The 12,809-nt window shown below is 44.7% G+C and overlaps 1 long non-coding RNA gene across 1 annotated transcript; it reads left to right on the top strand.

Annotated features, from left to right (window-relative positions):
- The first annotated feature begins 2,735 nt into the window (after positions 1-2,735).
- LOC146079563 (uncharacterized) lies at positions 2,736-11,321 on the top strand. The gene is made up of 4 exons (XR_014474613.1): positions 2,736-3,050; positions 3,482-3,599; positions 8,534-8,686; positions 10,656-11,321. It is a non-coding gene; the product is annotated as an uncharacterized LOC146079563 (long non-coding RNA).
- Positions 11,322-12,809: the final 1,488 nt, after the last annotated feature.

Raw genomic sequence — 12,809 nt, 5'->3', positions numbered from 1 at the left:
TTCACTACAATTTGTAACCCCCTCAATTTATGTCTGGTTATGGTTTATCAACATAAGTAATTTCATTGTGACATCATGCAGTTGTTTGTTGTGCTCTTTTTAAGTGAATACACTTTATTTATACCTTTTAGTTTACTCTCTGATATAGAAGTTTGATAAATTGCTGGACATTGCCTGAAGCACTGCAGTTTACCTGGATGCAATTCTGTAAAGCTAATTATACGTATATTTCAGTGTTTTTTTCTGCTTTGGAATGCTGTGATTTTCCTTATTATTATTATTATTATTATTTATTATTATTATTAATTCCTAAAGGGTCCAACTCGCTTGCATTTAATTAATATTACTCAACAAAAGTATAAATCTATTTTTTCAGTTAACACTTTTGCCAATGAGGTTTTTTATACCCCTTTATGTCTTAGCTCCTTCTGTAATATGTTGAAGGTTATTATGTGATCACCAGACAATAGAATCTTAGGACAAGGTACAGGGTTAAGTCGACCTTTTCACTGTCAACCTAGACACTGTCGACTTAATGACCTCATTAACTCAGGCATAGGTGCCGATTCTGTGGGTGCTTGAGGGCCCGAGCACCCACGGAAATTGATGAGCACCCACCCGCTCAGCAGCGGCCCAACCTCCAGTGTCCCACTGCACTCCCCCTCCCTCGTGGCACAGGTACTGTGTGGGCATTTATGTATTTGGCACTGTGGGGGCATTTATGTATTTGGGACTGTGGGGGCATTTATGTATTTGGCACTGTGGGGGGGGATTTTTGTTCCTGCACTGTGGGGGCATTTATGTATTTGGCACTGTTGCCATAATTTGAATATTGGAGACAACTGTGCTGCATAATATAAATCAGTATTATTTTGTGGCCACGCCTCTTTCCCATGAAGCCACTCCCCTTTTGGCTTGAGCACCCACCAGTAAAATCATAAATCGGCACCTATGAACTCAGAACATAGCGGATTATTCAGAACTGATCACACAGCTGCTAATTTGCAGAGCCCTGCGTTCTGGTAATGGCCACCCAGCCAGAGTGAAATCCATCCCTGTGCAAGCCTGCAAACTGATGTGCAAGGCATGTGAAGCACCTGCAAAAATTACGCAGTCAGCAAATAGTTGCAAATCCATATGCAACTTACTGGATATCAAATGATTTTCCCAGTGCATGTGTAATATATATGTATGCCTACATTAAATTGCCTATTTGAATGAGACTGGACTCTGTTAAAAGGAAAATACCCCTCCAGGATGGAGGGAATGGACTATCCCAGTAGTCATGGGCAAGATGGTTCATTGGAATGAGTTGAGCTGCACGGCTCAGCTCAGTGAAGTGTGTTGAGACAGTGACTCGGCTCTCAAGTCACTACTCATATGTATTTACAGGCACAGGACAGTGCAGGGCTCACAGCACACTCAGGGAGTAGCAGAGGCTCTGTCCCTAAGTGTGTGCTGTGTGCTGGCAGACAGGAAGTTAGTCAGTGGCTGGGCTCATGAGTAGTGTAGAATTGCAGGCACAGGGAGACAGTGCACGGCTCCAAGCATAGACTTAACTTGGACTTAGCTGTTACTGCACTCTCCTTTCTCCTGCAGAGCCTGACGATTCAGAGAGGAGGGGCTGAGCTTACTATGCTATAATGCTGCTGCTGCTGTCTCGGCTCTTGCCACAGTTACTAACTCGAATCATGTATTCAGCTTAATGGTTCGAGTCACTGAGTCGAGGCAGCGATTCACTAGCCATCTGTACTGGGCTCACAACTCATTTATTATTACAGGCACAGAGAGAGACAGTGCACGGCTCACAACACATTTAGGGCGAGATTCTCTATTACAGAAATGCGGTAAAAACCCCGTTATCGGGGTTTTTACCGCATTTCTGTATTCTCTAACCTCCTTCCGCAGTGTCACCGCTGCGGAGGGAATCGCCAGCAAAAGCTGGCGGTTCCCTGCAGAAGCCTATGGGCTTCTTACCGCAGCGGTGTGTGAGGGATCCGTCACGGATCCCTCCCAGCATGCCCTGCGGCCGGCGCGTCAGTCTGCGCATGCGCAGACGGACTCCCGGGTCATAGACCCGGAAGCCCAGTGCCGGCGCCGCATCGCAAGGGACAGCTCTTACCGCAAGAGCTGTCCCTTGCGTTAATGACTGCATATTTTAGAGAATATGCGGTCATTAGAAATGCGGTGCCCGGCGAAGAGGGCTGTGGATCTTAGAGAATCCCGCCCTTAGGAAGTTGCAGAGGCTTAGTCCCTTGCTGCTGGTTAGTATCCAGCTTTAATAGTGATTGTGCAGTTCATCTGGCAGAGGCAGGCAGCTGCTTATGCAATGAATGTTAATAATATACCAACATAGATTCAGTGTTATGTAATTACTATGTAATTTACAATTTTTATTTTAATATTCTGGTGGGCTTGGATTTACAAATATATATCTATATATCTATAGATATATAATCTATAGATATACTGTGGCACACCCCCCTGCAGGCTAATAGGGGATGATATATATATATATATATATCTATATATATCTATAGATATATATATCTATAGAGATATATATATCTATAGATATATATATATCATCCCCTATTAGCCTGCAGGGGGGTGTGCCACAGTCACACTGGCTGAGCACAGTGCACTGCGGAGGCTGCTGCTGATTCTGATCCATCAGCGAGTCATCATGATCACTACTGAATAACTGAGCCTGCACACAGTGAGAACTGTCTCAACTCTCACTGCAGGCTCAGGGATTCGTCCAAGGCACAGCAGCCCTGCACGACTCATGAGTCGTGTGAGCTAAGCTTAGAGCTCATGTCCCTGCCTCCCTCCCCACTAGAAGTTACCCAGGTTTGCTGGCCAATAATAGCTGAGCTCACTGCTCAGCCCCGCCCCCGTGTCATTGACTGACATGTTTCATCACCAATAAAATTATCTCCACTCTTCCAGGCCCCCCTCTGAGGCAAAGGGAGTTGGGACTCGGGACTGCTGTCTCTGTCTGCACTAATGCTGCTGCTGCTGCTGCTGTTGTCTCGACTCATCCAAAAGTGAGTGGCTCGAATCATGTATTCAGCTTAATGAGTCGAGTCACTGGGTCGAGACAGCTATTCACTAGCCATCTCTATATCCCAGCCAAACTGCTTTTTGCATTTATAAATGCAGGACAGAGAAAAAAACAAGGAAGTTGCTGGGCTCATGTGAGGACAGGAGCACATGGGAGAGCAAAGAGAATGTTTACTGTGGTCTTTGCCTTAATTAGTCCAGTCTGCCGTTAGTGATATACTAGTGAAAATACGTATTGTTTTGATTTATGCAGATAATATGCCAAAGGCTACAGGCCAGTGAATGTGAAGCCTAGAATAGTTGTTTAAAGCTGCCGGCTAGAACCAGAGAACGTAGCAACTCCTGACAGTCGTAGTTAGCCACACAATTTTTGAATTGCGTAACTGTTAATATGCATTCTTTACTGTTTTTGAAGGCGCAGGTTGCCTAATACTGCGCAAATAAAGTGTTAACCCTTTTTGAACCACGCTGAGTCTCCTGCCTCCAATACTCTGTGACATAGAAGAAGCAGCACCATCCAATCGGCAACACCGGTAAGAGAACACAACCAACGTACACCTGTGGTTATCACACATGCAGTCTTTGCATAACCCAGGACTTACTTGGTTGGGTGCGATAGTAACAGGCTCACCTGGGTCAGAGTAATCCCTTCAAAAGTCTGAGCATGCCTGTGGTTTCCCTGACACTCCCAGAAAATGTCCACTTACCACCCAAAAACACTGGCTTCATGTCAATCAACTTGTGTATGGCCAGCAATAAAGGAAAAAGTAGCAGAATTATTTTAGAGGCTAACCTCGGGTTAGCCTCCAAACTACCAGCCACTACGAGCCATATGCACACACAATCATTCAATTATTGCTCAACCTGGGATTTTGCAGCCATGAAATCAGATCTGAACAACCCCCAATGATCCTTTGTTTAATTCAGTTTATAGCATACATGGAAATAAATACCTATACTTGATCATATGCAAAATTATACACCTTTTAGTATGCCCAAAATGGCCAAGAGACCCCAGAATACCCAAGATACCCCCTATATGGACTTTGTTTTATACTTGAAATGATCAACAGGGTACACTTTCACTGGCTGTATACTAGTAGCAAAATATATTTCTTTAAACAGGCATGCTGTACGTGTATGCGATAATTGCGACAAAAGAAATTGTCACCCATGTGCAAGGAGTTCGGCTTCAAGTATGCACCAAAACGACTCATCTGCCACAGCTCACCACAGTGGAAGAGCGTCTCATTTGTCAATGACAAACATGTAATTCATGTTTGGTAGGTGCCACAAATGGCAATCTACCAAGAACCCTTTTTGGTACTTATGTAATATCTGGGCTCCCGTTTTTCTTATGAGACCGCGTCCGCTCGCCACGCTTCGGGCACGGTGGCTCACTGCACTCGCCACACTATATAAAATCAACTCCATGCGTAGTTGGATAGTAGGGGTATGAAAAAATGGGGTGCATTTAACATGGGAGCCCAGATAATACATAAGTACCCCCTTTTTTGCTAGGTAAGAACATTAATAAGGATAAAAAAATTCTAAATTGTAAACATTATGCCAAAATAATATTCATTATCTTATTTAATCATAAAGACCCATAAACTGTTTTCTCTCCAGATTGTTGGATTGTTTTCCCTGAAATGTTCTTTAAAAGGTGTTAATTCAGCATAAAAGCAGTGCCATGGGTACAGTAATGCATACCTACCAACTGTCTCACATTCAGAGGGACTGTCCAACCCTTGAGCCACAGTGTCCCATGGTGGGGGTGAGTGCCTTGATGAAGTGGACACTGTAAAATGCCAATGTCTAAGCTGTGTGCATGTGGGCGCTAACTATGCATCTTGTGATATAAGCAGTGTATAATTATATATTACATGGAAAATGTGCATCTTTTATCTTCCCTTGTAAGGACAGTGAAGCAATCCCTACTCTCCATGTGTGTTGTAATCACAGTTATCCTGTATGTATTTATATCTGCTCAATGCTGGTGGTGATTGATTTAAGTTATTCCCCCATACACTATGCAACTTCTCCAAAGGAAGAATTTGCATCCAATACCCCCTTAAAGTGCGCGGAAGTTTCCCAGGAGTTACAGATGTAATTTGGCACTTGATGTGCCATTTTTTACATGCAATAATATGCATGCGATTTATCTCATGTAAAGAGTCCCAGGGACTTATGGCGGGGGCAGAAGAATAAAAAATAAAATCAGTGGCAGCCCTACTGGCACGGGGGAGGGGGGTTGATTGGTGGAGGGGGGAGGGCGCCAGAATTTTTTAGGGCAGGGGGGAGCAACAGATCACATTACACGTGTCACATATGTAAATGAAGACTTCAGTTATATAGTAGTTGGTACTTGTGTAGTATCACGGGGCCCGATATATCGGATGTGATATCTGCCGATATATCGATGCGATCCGAAATGATTTTTGACCTGTTCATAACCCCACTAACCACTACGCATGGAGTTGATTTTACATAGTGTGGCGAGTGCAGTAATCCACGTCCGCTCGCCGCGCTTCGGGCTCCGTGGCTCGCTACGCTTGCCACACTATATAAAATAAACTCCATGCGTAGTGAAATAAACTCCATGCGTAGTGGATAGTGGGGTTATGAACAGGTCAAAAATCGGTTCGGATCACATCGATATATCGGCCGATATCACATCCGATACATCGGCCGATATCGCATCTGATATATCGGGCGCCATGAAACTACACAAGTACCCACAAGTTCTGCGTCAGACAAATTACTTCTGACACCTAGATCCGGTTACATTGTAACCACATATAATTACAGTGCTGAATTCTCAATACAATGCAAATTTAAAGATATGGATAAATTATTCAAGAATTGTTAGAATGATTATTTCCGATATCCCAGGATTCCCAGCAGTGAATAATAAAGGAGATTGATTTAAATTGGAGTAGTATCCAAGTCTATGAGCTATTATCCGTTTGTATTACATGTAAAGGCCTCAGTCACATTTAGAAGCAGCAGATCTGTATAACATCTGATACTTGGATCCATATTAAGTTGCAGTACTGAAATTTCAATGCAATGTATTCAAAGATATAGATACATGTGTACAAGAGTATTTATACTACATTGCATCTTTTCAACATCTCAGCACTGTGAAATACTAATATATAACACTAATAGCGTGTACACACGGTACAATATGCCTCCCGCATACCTCCCAACTTTTGATCTCTCGAAATAGGGACACTCGCGCGGCGAAGCCGCGCGAGCGCCCGAAAAAGGGGCGGGGCATATGCAAATGAGGGCGCGGCTTATGCTAATTAGCCGCGACCTCATTTTCATACGAGAATAGACGCTGTGCGCATGCGCACAGCGTCTATTCTACTAGTTTGGGGGGTCTCCCAACTGTCACCCCCCCGCAGCGGGACAATGCCTGCCGCGGGTGGGACAGCGGGACAGTACCCGAAAATCGGGACTGTCCCTCTAAAATCGTGACAGTTGGGAGGTATGCTCCCGATGTTGACGATATAGTCAACATTGTGTCGGCATAGCATGCAGATCACATGCAGATGGCAAGGGTTTTAACCCTTGCCATCTGCTAGCGATCCCGATGCACGTGCACGTATCGCAAGGCAGATAGTCTTGGCTGCCTTGACTATATAGTGCAGATCTGCACTATATAGTCAAAATTGTGCCATTACATGCATGCCGTGCTATGCGAGGCCCGATGCGATCTGATCGCATCGGGCCTCGCATAGCATGACATATCCTACCGTGTGTACACACCATAACTGTCACATTATCTTATAGACTTACCCAAAATAAAGACATATATACTAAAGTTTGAGGGCTGACTGTCATCAGGGTTCACTGCTGCTATGAGATCCCTAGTGCAGTAAATTGATGCTGCAAATTGGCATCTCATTTTACAGCACCAAGAGTCACAGAAGCAGGAAGCCACAAAGAGCGGAAGCTGCGGGAGCCAATCCCTGAGTAGTGAATGAATCACAGGTGAGGGAGGGAGATGCCGACGGTCGCAGTAGTAGTGATGTTGGCAGCACATGTGGATTAGAGCATCTGGGTATTATTTCCGAAAAATGCAGCAGAGACCCATCACATGGACAGAGCTTTATTGCAAGTTCTATCGCTCCATGCAATATCTAATACATTTGTGTGATGTAGTCACTTATTGCATTGCGGTGTGGCCAATGTTAGCACAGCACATCCACAATATATGATAAATTGGCCGCTTAGGGGGAAATTTACTAAAGGAAATTTGTAAAAAAAATAGGTGTATTTGTATCCAGAAATACACTTATTTTTGACATTTACTATCCCGAAAATACGGCAATTCGTATTGATAGCACATCAATACGAATACGAATTGCCATATTTTCGGGATAGTAAGGGGGACATTTACCAAAATGGATTCGTCGAAAAAAGGTGTATTCGTAGGGAGAAATACACCTTTTTTTTACGAATTTGTATTTTCGGGATTTACAATCCCAAAAATACAACAATTCGTAATCCTAAAGATGGGACATTCGTATTTGTAGTTACAAATACGAATGTCCTACACCATCGATAGGATACGACAGAAATCACCATTCAAAAGAATGGTGGTTCCTGATGTACTAAGCAGCCGTACTGATAATACGGCTGCTAAGTGGTGTGAAACACCCACGCAAATACGACAGGAAAATAGAACACCATTTTCCTGTTCTATTTGCGTTTTAGCCTGCACGGATCAGTCAGATCCGTGCAGGCTGCAGTGTAAAAAAATAGAAAAAAAAATAAATATTTAAAAAAAAAACGGCGTGGGGTCCCCCCCACAGCCAAAACCAGCACCAGGCTGAAGGAGCCGGGGCCGGTAATTAAAAATCAGGGAACCCGACAAATAGGGGTTCCCCGATTTTTAACAACCAGCCCCAGGCTCCAGGTCCGGGGCTGGTTCCCAAAATACGGGGGACAAAATGACTAGGGGTCCCCCGTATTTCAAGAACCAGTCCCAGGCACAACCAGCCAGCAGGGTAATGTCACAGCCGGGGGACACTTATGATATAAGGTCCCGCAGCCAAAACATTAACCCCCTGACCGGTCAGCCTGGCCAGGGGCCCTGGGGGAGTGGGGACCCCCCAAATGAAGGGGTCCCCCCCCTCCAGGACTTACCTGACCAGGCTGAAGCCTGGTACTGTCCCCGATGCCCCTGGGCGGTGGGCATCGGGCTGATTATGGTGTAAAAAAAAGAATAATCTATTGTTTTTTTACTGTGGCACTACAAGTGCCAGCAAGCCTCCCCAGCAAGCTGGGACTTGGAGAACCACAAGTCCCAGCCTGCTGGGCATTAAAGGGCCCGCTGGCACTTGTAGTTCCACAGTTAAAAAAATAGTGCACAAAACACACTGACACACTTTTAAAATAAAACTTTAATACACACAAAGCCCACACATACTAATCTATCTTCTTTCCGTAGGTAGCCCTGATGTCCTGGTCCTGTGTCGTCTTCTGGATCCATGTCGACGTCCTTCTTCAAGTCGCTGTCGGCGATGGCGTCCGGATCCGACGAAATCCATGTGGAGCTGTGGAAGGAAACCATACTCACCTGTCCCAGCGCGACGTAGTCCAGGTAAGTGTCTTGGCAAAAAAACAAACCGACAGCCCGAAACCAAGCGGACAGGGAGACGCACAGTGTTTGTTTACATCGTGTGGCTCCGCCTCCCGAATGCCGCTATTGGCCGCCTTGCGGCCTAGCGGCTCCTGATTGGCCGCTAGGCCGCAAGGTGGCCAATAGCGGCATTCGGGAGGCGGAGCCGCACGATGTACACAGAGTACTGTACGGCTCCCTGTTCGCTTGGTTTATTTTAAAAGTGTGTCAGTGTGTTTTGTGCACTATTTTTTTAACTGTGGAACTACAAGTGCCAGCGGGCCCTTTAATGCCCAGCAGGCTGGGACTTGTGGTTCTCCAAGTCCCAGCTTGCTGGGGAGGCTTGCTGGCACTTGTAGTGCCACAGTAAAAAACAATAGTTTAATCTATTTTTTTACACCATAATCAGCCCGATGCCCACCGCCCAGGGGCATCGGGGACAGTACCAGGCTTCAGCCTGGTCAGATAAGTCCTGGAGGGGGGGGACCCCTTCATTGGGGGGGTCCCCACTCCCCCAGGGCCCCTGGCCAGGCTGACTGGTCAGTAGGGTTAATGTTTTGGCCGCGGGACCTTATATCATAAGTGTCCCCCGGCTGTGACATTACCCTGCTGGCTGGTTGTGCCTGGGACTGGTTCTTGAAATACGGGGGACCCCTAGTCATTTTGTCCCCCATATTTTGGGAACCAGCCCCGGACCTGGAGCCTGGGGCTGGTTGTCGGGTTCCCTGATTTTTAATTACCGGCCCCGGCTCCTTCAGCCTGGTGCTGGTTACAGCTGTGGGGGGGAACCCACGCTGTTTTTTTTTTTTTATTATTTAATTTTTCTATTTTTTTTTACACCTTGCAGTCTGCACGGATCTGAATGATCCGTGCAGACTGCTAGAAATAATTCGTATTAGCAGCCGTATATACGGCCGCTAATACGGATGGTTACACCATCGGAGGGTTACAAAGCAGTCGTATCTGACTGCTTTGTAATTTCCCCTCCGGAACACGACTTTGCGTACGACTAAAACAGTCGTATGCAACCGTAGGGGAAATACCAATATGAAAAACTAGGTTTTTCATATTGGTAAATGTCCCCCTATAGGTCAAAAATGAGTGTATTTCTGGATACAAATACACCTATTTTTATACAAATTTCCTTTAGTAAATTTCCCCCTTTATGTCTATTATGATTTTTTTTCCTGTGTAGTACAGTATCTCTATATAATATAAAATAAAAACCAATTAGGATTATTGCTGTTTGGGCTAAACTCAAGAACCACTTTTTTTGACAATTCTATAGAACATTAGTTGATTCAGGTGTTTGTGAATTAAACAATGGCAATCCAAACAGTTTCTTGGTAATTTAAGATTACGTTTATTGCAATTATGGACTTATTTACGGAAATTTGTGACTGCAGCCTGAGTAAAAGAGAGGGGGTGGCGGTGCTATATTGGGTGAGTGGTGATGCAGCAATGTTTGGGTATGGTCGGGATCATATTTGGGGCAGATCAGATCGGCTGCATGACATCACATGCATCTGCTGCAAAACAGACAATGGAGGCGCTGCATCTACCTGTGCAGCTAGACTGTGCGCAGGCATGGGGCTAGCATAGATATGCAAGATATACTTAAATCTGCTACTTTTATTAGAGTTATTTTGCAGAAAATTGGGAAACTATCCAATCACTACTCATTGAAATATCCTAGACCTCACCATATGACTGGTTGAAGATTTCTGAGGTCATAAATAAACTCAATTTTTGAACTTTGCCCTGGCATTCGCAATTGGCTACAGTTTATTTGTTTTACAATTGAAAGCAATGTCTACAGAATATGAAGAGCATAAACATCACAGTTTAGTAAGAAGTCCAGTATCTCTAGTTTTTATTACTATTAATAATAATAACAACTCAACTGTACCTCTCCTCATTTCTTGCCCTCTGTGCTCTCTTGTATATCCAGGTGTCTCTACCCTCTCCTTCTGGATGTGTGAGTGCTCTCTGAAGCTCAACATGGGTAAAACCTTACTCATCATCTTTCTTCCATCAAGAGTCTACACCTTCTGAATATCCAACATTGTTGAAAACGGAAATATTTTCCCCATTCCTCAAATCTGCTGCTTGGTTGTCACTATTGACTCCTCCCTCTCCTTGTCTCCCCGCATCCAATCTCTGGCTCAATCCTGTTGGTTCGAACTATGCAATATCACTCGCAACAGGCTGTTCCCCTCCCAGAGTGCAACTAAACGTATTATTCATTTACTGGTCATCTCATGGCTTGACTACTGCAACATTTTCCTCACTTGCCTCCTGCGCTCCCAGCTTGCTCCCCTCCAGTCTCTTCTCAGTTGCTACAATTTTTAATTTTGCATACCGTGTATTTTGTAATGTGTACCATATATGGCACTGCAAACCACTTACAATGCCTTATACTTTCTGTAGTAATAATAGTAATAATAATAATAATCTATTTCTGAACATCTCACAATTTATCTTGCTTTACTCTGGATGAGACAAGGATTAAATGCATTAGACATTGTTACTCTTTACTTGTTATCAGAAGGGAAGAAGCAATGGGTTGTGTGATGATTAAACTTTGGCATTAACTACAATCTTGTGGTTAAGTTTATTGTATAACCAAATACTGTAAGATTCCTATCTGTTATGGATCTCTCTATCATTCCAATATTAAAAGTGTTATGTGCAGTATGTCAGAAACCACAGTGCGCATTTGCATCTGCACACGTGTCCATGTTCCTTACCTGCTCGCTGGTGTGTCTTGCGGTGCAGGCCTCTGTCCTGTGCCGTCACCGGGTACTCTCCATGGCAGGATCTGAGTGCCATTACCCTGAACTCTTGCCAGTGTCCCACACTGGTCTCGGGAACATACCACATGGGCGCCGCCTAGGGTTACCACCTTTTTGTTGAGAGATTCTCGGACATTGGCCCGCCCCTTGACACACCCACTGTCCCGCCCATGCCCCACCCCCCCAGCTCCGCCCTTTGATCCACCTTATGTTGATTTTTTTTAACCTTTGCTTCAATTTCATTCTTGATTTTGCATACCATAATGCCAATTACATGTTACATCATACACAGTAATACCCATTACACGTTATGCCCCACACCATGATGCCCATTACATGTTACAACATACACTGCAATGCCCATTCCACAATATGCCAGGACTGAAAAAGTTTTTTGTAAAGGAGGAACAATATAGACAGTGCGCGCCGTAGGCGCGCGCCAAAAATTTTCAACATAATGCCGATTACACGTCACACACCCATTACATAGTGTACAAAATGCTATAGTATACCAAAAGCCATAATGCCCATTACACGTTATGCCACACAGCGTGATGCACATTACATGTTATGCCATACACCGCAATGGCCATTACACGATATGCTAGGACTGAAAAAGCTTTTTGCAAAGAAGGAATAACACAGACAGTGCGCGCCGTAGGCGCGCGCCAAAAATTCTCAACATAATGCCGACTACACGTCACACACCCATTACATAGTGTACAAAATGCTATAGTATACCACATGCCATAATGCCCATTACACGTTATGCCACACCGCGTGATGCCCATTACATGTTGTGCCATACACCGCAATGGCCATTACACGATATGCTAGGACTGAAAAAGCTTTTTGCAAAGAAGGAATAACAGACAGTGCGCGCCGTAGGCGCGCGTCAAAAATTCTCAACATAATGCCGACTACACGTCACACACCCATTACATAGTGTACAAAATGCCATAATGCCCATTACATGTTATGCCACACAGCTTCAGGTGATAAACCATTGTATTTATCATATATGAAGGAGTCTATTTGTTGTTTTTAAATAAATGATGTAAGTACATACTTTATATTTCTTCTAAGAGGCCCAGGGTCGGTGGTGGAGCCTGGAGGGAGGCTGGGTGGCTGACCTGGCTCTGCCGCTCTATCCTCTCTGGCAGCTGATGGATGGTGAAGCCAGGACTCGGAGCCTAGGAGGGTGGGTGGCTGAGAGTGAAGGAGGCTGGCTGGGTGGAAGAGCCGCTGCTGACTGAGCTCCTGACTGTCCTAACCTCACCTTGGCCTGCCTGCTTTGCCTTGGTTGGTGA

The sequence above is a fragment of the Crinia signifera genome, chromosome 5 (assembly GCF_055691185.1).
Source record: "Crinia signifera chromosome 5, ASM5569118v1, whole genome shotgun sequence".
Classification (NCBI taxonomy): domain Eukaryota; kingdom Metazoa; phylum Chordata; class Amphibia; order Anura; family Myobatrachidae; genus Crinia; species Crinia signifera.
Note: the sequence above shows the minus strand (reverse complement) of the source record. Positions and strands in the feature narration are given on the sequence as shown.